Source organism: Panicum virgatum, chromosome 9N (genome assembly GCF_016808335.1).
Source record: "Panicum virgatum strain AP13 chromosome 9N, P.virgatum_v5, whole genome shotgun sequence".
Taxonomy (NCBI): Eukaryota; Viridiplantae; Streptophyta; class Magnoliopsida; order Poales; family Poaceae; genus Panicum; species Panicum virgatum.
The window spans coordinates 34,244,595-34,251,345 of NC_053153.1; the positions used below are offsets into that span (position 1 = coordinate 34,244,595).

General features: G+C 44.1%; 1 non-coding gene across 1 annotated transcript; it reads left to right on the top strand.

Annotated features, from left to right (window-relative positions):
- The first annotated feature begins 1,678 nt into the window (after positions 1-1,678).
- On the top strand, positions 1,679-1,785 carry LOC120693616. Its single transcript, XR_005683076.1, has one exon. It is a non-coding gene; the product is annotated as a small nucleolar RNA R71 (small nucleolar RNA).
- Positions 1,786-6,751: the final 4,966 nt, after the last annotated feature.

Here is a 6,751-nt window from a genome sequence, read left to right on the forward strand (position 1 = left end):
TTCTCGGATGTAGTATCTTTGATTTAAACTTCTTCTTAGACCTTTTTGAGTTCGCTGGATCTTCTTTCATAAGTGTCTTCATAAAAGGTATAAGACTATCTTTCTGAGAGGGTGTGACTTCGACTTCTTTGATTTTCTAAGGATTTGGCCCAAATTTGACCCGGATCATCAAGCATTGCTCTCTCTTGGGTCGGAAGTCAAATTTCTCCTCTTTACCATTGATATGGAGTCGGATTTCTCCGGCCCCAACATGAATATGTGCATCTGCTGTATTGAGGAACGACCGTCCTAGAATGAGAGTAGTCTCCTTCTGATTATCCATATCAAGTACCACAAAATCGACTAGGACGAAACAATCCCATAAGCTCACTGGGACATCCTCAGCGATTCCTTCTGGGTGCCGTACTGAGGAGTCAGCCAATTGGAACTGCATGGGTGTTGGTGTCAACTCTGTGTAGTTGAGTTGGTCGAAGACCGCCTTCGGCATCACACTAACACTGGCTCCCAAATCACATAAGGCTTTGTCGAAGTTCTGTGCCCCAATCGAACATCTAATAGTTGGGAATCCTGGATCCTTCTTCTTCTCAAGCAATTATTGAAGTATAGCTACACTGCATGCCTCAGTGAGCTAATTACTTCGGTAGTTGGCAGTGGTCGCTTGTTGTTGATTATGTCCTTGATATAACAAGCATAGGTCTGAACCTTTATCGCATCAATCAAGGGCACATTGATGTTCACTTGTTGTATTATCTCAACTAAGCGGCTGAACTGCTCATCTGTACTTGGCTTCCTTGCCCTCATACAGAACGGCAATACTTGGGTATCATAAAATTCATGCGGAGCCATCTTCCCTTCATGAACCTTCTCGGGTTCCTCCTCCCAAGGTGGTTCTTCTGCCACCGGGTTTGCTCTCTTCCTATTAACATGGTTAGGATAAGGCGGGTCTTGAGTAGTTTTGCCTACTCGTGTGGTTATCGCCTTAACGTTCTCCAAAGCAGGGGGCACGGTAGCAGCCACTTGAGCTAGTTGAGTCTCAATCATCTTGTTGAAACTCAATTGATTCTTGATGGCGGTGGAGAATCCGTCCATCTTGACATGGATGGTCTCTATAGATTTGTCTATAGCGGCCAACTTCTTCTGAAGGGACTCATTGATCTTCGCTTGGCCGTAGACAAGATCTCTCAAGATAGGCTGGTTAGGACCGAAAGAATTCGAATTCCCATTACCTCCTTGGTAATATGGGCATGGTTGATTCCACCCCTGACCTCCTTGTGGATGAAACCCATTGCTGCCATTGAGGAATAGAGCTTCTTCTTGGGTTTCTGGGCAATTGTCGCCCGAATGTCCAAGATTCCCGCAGACCTCGCACGTCATGCGAATTTCCAAGGCTTGAAGTGTTTGCATCTGAGCCTTATCTTGGGAATATTCCTCAAATTTCTTGAGGAGGAGATCAATCTTCATAGCGAGCATGTCGGTCTCCTTGACAGAGTGCATACCTCGCTGGCGTGGTTGGAGGCGATCATCGCTCCAACCTTAGTTGGAAACCATCTTCTCGATCAATGATGTAGCTCTTTCAATGGTCAGCGAGAAGAAAGCTCCACCCGCAGCGGCATCCACATGATCACGGGATGACTGTGTCAACCCGTTGTAGAAGTTCTGTAGAATGAGCCAATTATCCATTCCATGGTGCGGACATGCCAGAATGTACTCCTGAAGCCTCTCCCAAGCTTCCGGAATTGACTCATTTGATGCCTGCTGGAAGTTCGAAATCCGACCACGAAGAGCATTGGTTTTGCCCGTCGGGAAGAACTTCGAGAGGAACGCCTTGGCACATTTGTCTCAAGTATCCACAGCAGCCTTGTTAGCATAAAACCATTGCTTCGCTCTCCCCAAGAGAGAAAACGAAAACAGACGGAGCCGGATTGCATCTTGTGATACACCCTTGATAACAAAAGTACTGCAGAGTTCCAGGAACTGCTAGAGATGAGCGCTGGCATCCTCATTGGCCTTGCCACAGAATGGGCTGGCCTGCACCATCGTAATGAGACCAGTCTTGATCTCGAAATTTTCTCCTCCGGTGTTAACCTCGGGTTCTGTCGGGACCTGGTTAGCAGACGGAGCAGAGTAATCACGGAGTGTCTTTTGGGCCATAGCTCTAGGAGCTGACGACGATGCGATGACAGGATCAACTGCCAGGAGTGATCTCCGAGGTGATACGAGACGAGCTCGCGTCCTCCTCAAAAGTGACTCTGGATCGGAATGAAAGTTTTGCGGCAAGTCGAAACCGGTCATACACTACCCTGTTTTCATATCAACAAAGACAAGAAAACAAAGCCAAGTTAGCCAATTTAGCAAGCGAATACCAATTTTGATTTTGTTCACAACTTTGTCTATATATTTTACTTTGTTCGTTCCCCGGCAACGGCGCCAAAAATGCTTGTTGGCACCTACCAACGTCACCTAGCGATGACGCCCGCAGATGTCAATTTGGGATGGCAGTATTTCATGAACCACGAATAGATCCGCAAGCGCACGGAATACCGCTGTAGCATTTTACCCGGGAGAATACTGGGGTGTCATTTATATTTCCACAGGGAAGGCAATGAGTGAGAGAATATATAGATCAGTTGGTGAGCTCTATCTAGATTGGATATTTTCATGTATAAACAGGGGTAAGATAATAATATGGTAGGAGGTAGTGTGACACACACACAAACTACTCTCTTGGATAAATAAAAGAATAAAGATTGCCTTAGGCCGGGAGCAAGGTAAAAGTCAGAGCTTGAGTCAGCTGTGCTAGGCTAGCTATATCTACACTTTCTCATTGGTTAGCTCGTCAGAGATTAAACTACACAACCGGGAGATCGCTATCGAAGTAACGGGAGGAGCCCGTACACCCCGGCAACTTTATGTACCTCCTACCCCCCATACCGAATGTGGAGGATTACTAAAAGGCTCGGACAGGGCTGTCACCACCTACCGGCTACCTCTACAAACCTGTGACACCCTAGGTGTCTACATAGTAGATCTGCATTTATTTTATGCATCATGTGCTTAAATTGCTTGAACAAGGGTCTTATTTTAAAAATATAAGGTTAATTGTGTAAATATGATTTGATGCAAGGTCCTTCCTATAATTTAATTTGAATAAGACGGGTGAATATTGCTTTTGTGGTGGGTTTCTTTGTAAAATTCAGTATAATCATTACATGGCAGGAAATTTTACTTTTCAGTCTGAAATTAAGGTGAATTTGCTTTGGAAAAGACGAAAGTCCATTAAATTCAAAATCCTTTCTTTTTTTCAAAATAACTTTTCAATCTTTGCTCAAATAAATTTTTGCACAACATCAAAGTTGTAGATCTGGAAAAGTTGAACAACTTTCATGTTGGGCACTTTTTCATTTGAGCCCTAGTTTAGGAGTTATTTTTGTTTTACAGTAGGACCCCTTAACTTTTCTGAATTTGCAAACGGGTCTAGCTGTCGTCTCCCTCCTCTCTCTCTGCTTCCTCTGTCGCCGGTGCAGAGCGGCACCGCCACCACTCAGGAAGGCCGGGAGGCCACCTCCTACTGCTCCACCACCACACGCGGCACTCCCGCAACCCCTGGCCCCACTCCCACCCGCGCTGGAGCCCTCCTCGCCTCGCCACGCTGCCCCGATCATGCTGCGCGGCCACCACATCACCGTCACCGTGGCAAGCTCGGGGAAGAGCCCCGGCTCCCCTCTTCTCGTGTGCTTCAGCACCAGGGGAACCCCAGCATCCCAATCCCCTCTTTCCCTCGCCAGTTCCCCGCCCCAAACCTCCAGAACACTGCCATTGCCCGCCCGAACGCCGCCGAGCTTGAGCTCCCCGTCGTCTCGCTCCTCCATGGCCGCTCCGCCCGCGCAGACCCCATCCCTAGCTCCACCTCACTCTCGCGCAGCTCCCAAACCAGGCCATCCCACCCCTTCGCCGCCGGCAAGCCATCTCCGCGGCGCAGAGCCACCGCCGGCCATCCTCCTCCGCGGATCCGCCTCCTCCGGCCATCTCCCGTCGAGCCAAGCACACCTACAGGTGCGGCTCAGCCCCCTCTTGCTTTTCCCCTGCAGGGCCCCCGCCTCCGGTGACCCTCCTCACCGGATTTCGGCGCATCCTACCTCCCCTGTTTCTTCCCATCCGGCCAAGGGCCTTTCTGCTAGAATTCAAAAACTTCCACGGGTCCAAGTGTAAAAACGACATGAACTCTAAAACTCAAATCAGTGAACTTTGAAAATACCTAGAAATTTGTAGAAAAATAAAAAAATACAAATCCAAATGTTTTGGAATCCTTGTTATAAGACCTACAAGTTTTGTTACATCCACATCTTCATTTTTTGTCTGCATTTTAATCCAAGAAAAAGAATAGAATAAATTGGCTTTAATTGTTCTAGGAGTTGTACTCAATAACTTCCTGTGATTTTTAGCTAGAATGTGTCTTGTAGTGATACTAGTACATGATAAAAATTTGAACACCTTTTGACACCACTAACTAGGTCAAAGTTTTAAGATTCCTAGATCTACTGGTTTTGCTAATGTATTTATGCTGTTAGAAATATTAAAGTTCTGTGTCTGAAACTTTTTCCATGCATGCATGTCACTAAAACCTTGCTATTACGAAAGTTTGGGAAATTTTAGATCTGTTTAACTATATCTTTGTTTTAATTCTTGTTAAGTAGGATTTAATTATAATAAATAGTTTCCTTGCTTAGAAAAATTTGAGAATATTTGAGGAACTCTATTTTGATCATATGTTCATGTTTGTAAATTTTAGGATCCAGAAACGTTATAGAACTTTATGTACTAATTAGTTTTACGATAGGTGGTTTAATATTGTCAAAATAATTACTTCTGTTTTAAGCCTAGATAAATTCTGAAAAATTTACAATAGCTGTGTTAGCTCTGTATTGATATCCTGTTAAATTTATAGTCTCTAATTTGCTCTATTTTAGTCTGTAGAATTTAATATTTTTCTAGGTGCTGTCTGAGTAAATGTTTTATTCTGAATAATTGGCTGCATGAAATGTTATGAAATTTACAGGATAGATTGCTCTATGTACTTCCTGTTTGAAATAATTTTTGTGAATTTAAGTACTGTTTGTGTACTGAGTTGCTTAATTCTTAGCAAACCATGATTTACATGCTAAGTGAACCAACTAAAAGTTACTTTGTGAAGATAATCAAGTTGTCTTGTGAGGTTAATCATGTTGTTTTGTGTAGTAAGAAATGTTAAATAACTACTCTATAAACAATTGCCCATATGCTAAGTTATGTTGGCTAATTGTTAGACTACAACTTTATCGTGAAGTGTGTATGATTGTAATACCGTTCTTGCATCACATATAGATACGACTGTTCTAGCTGATGGGACGTACGAGCTGATCCCGGAGTCCGAAAGAGGTGATCAAGAAGCCCAAGTGAACGCCACTGCACTGACTGAAGACCCGGACCAATGTCCGGAAGAGCCCAAGGCTGAATTTGCTAGTGACTACCGTGAAGGCAAGCCCCGGACAAAAACCAAGTATTTCAAATTATGCAACTTATCCTTATTATTTACTTGTGCATTTAAGTTATTGGAGTTGATTGAAAACCTTAGATGCATAATTCTTGGTTCCTACTGATTGAACACTAGATTTAAGTCCGAGTTAGATGCTATGCTAATAGGACCGGTAAAAGTCGAGTGGTTGCCTGTCACTCGTGAGCTCTATAGGAGTTGCTTGTTTACTTTCTGCAATCACTATAAGGATCATGGGCGGATTTGTTGAAGTCCGTCTATGTTGATGAACTTGATAAGGCCGCAGTGTGTGGTAGAGGTGGTTAAGTGTTTGAACGTACTAGCCACATGCTGTAAATATGGTACGCGGTAAGCCTAGTAGCTGATCGGCCCGGTAAGTGGATATACCTTTCACTCTCTCTTAGAGAGAGGTTTTTATTTATGTTTATGTTGCGCAACACCACGGGTGCAGGGAGGAAGTTGGTGCCCGGTAGTCGGGGAGAGTGACCCTATCCACAAGTCGGAATGAAAGGTCAACGGTTGTTTGGGAACGACCCGACGGTGTTCCAAACGTGTGTGTTAGGTTTACCTTGCAAGATTGGAAATCCGATTCGAATCGTCCGTCTCTCGCGGATATTGAGACTACTTGATCCCTTTGCCACACAGAGTAATAATAGTAATGTTATTATGATCAATCTTGATGTTTGACTACAGTTCTACCATGGTTGATTAGAATTAGTTGCTTACATAGAATGGTTAATCAACTAGAATATTGAAAGCTAAAATGTGAAATTAAGGACCTACTCTTTGTTGCTTTTCAGCAAAAAGAAAACCCAGAGCTTTTCAGAACCCTGCATAGTCTAGTTAAGTGGACTAAGTATATCCGTTGACGGTTAAGTCTTGCTGAGTATTAGTATACTCACCCTTGCTGTTGTATCCTGTTTCAGGTACGAGTTTTGAGGTCCAAACCGCTAATCTGACTTGGCCCTGCTCTTTGCCCCCTTGCTGGTCCGTGGAATGGGATCCGTCTCCGGCCAGCAATGACCCCGACGAGTGATACCTTGCTTGGGCTAGCTTGGTATCCTTTTGCGACGTGTTGTAGCCGTCGTGTTTCCTTTCTGCTGCTTTAACTCTGAACTTTAAACTTATGTCTTGTATAACATTTTACTAAGTTTGGACCTGTAATAATACTTTGAACATGTTGTAATAACTACTATGCCTGTGTTGTAAAATATATGGTTG